Consider the following 361-nt stretch of genomic DNA (forward strand, 5'->3'; position numbering starts at 1 on the left):
TGACAAAGACTACGAAAGGTTGCGCCATGGTTCATTTATACAGCCTTAAGTAGTGCATTTGTACATTTTATCTTCTGCCTTTAGTTGCTGAATGTATATGATAATAAGGCTAATGCATAGCTGCATTTACACATACTTAAAACAATATGTATATACACATAGGTATTCATACATACTAACACAGAAACTAAAGCATAGAGGTTATGATGTCCATACACACTAAAATTATAGATACGCATAAGCACCATCTTCTGGATATGTGTATATTGAAAAGTCAATCTCGCACCAAAATGTTAACGCATTGAAAACATGTGTCTATAAACAGCTCTGTGACTTTAGTGTTTTGTTGTTGCTTTGTCTT

The sequence above is a fragment of the Penaeus monodon genome, chromosome 23 (genome assembly GCF_015228065.2).
Source record: "Penaeus monodon isolate SGIC_2016 chromosome 23, NSTDA_Pmon_1, whole genome shotgun sequence".
NCBI classification, from domain to species: domain Eukaryota; kingdom Metazoa; phylum Arthropoda; class Malacostraca; order Decapoda; family Penaeidae; genus Penaeus; species Penaeus monodon.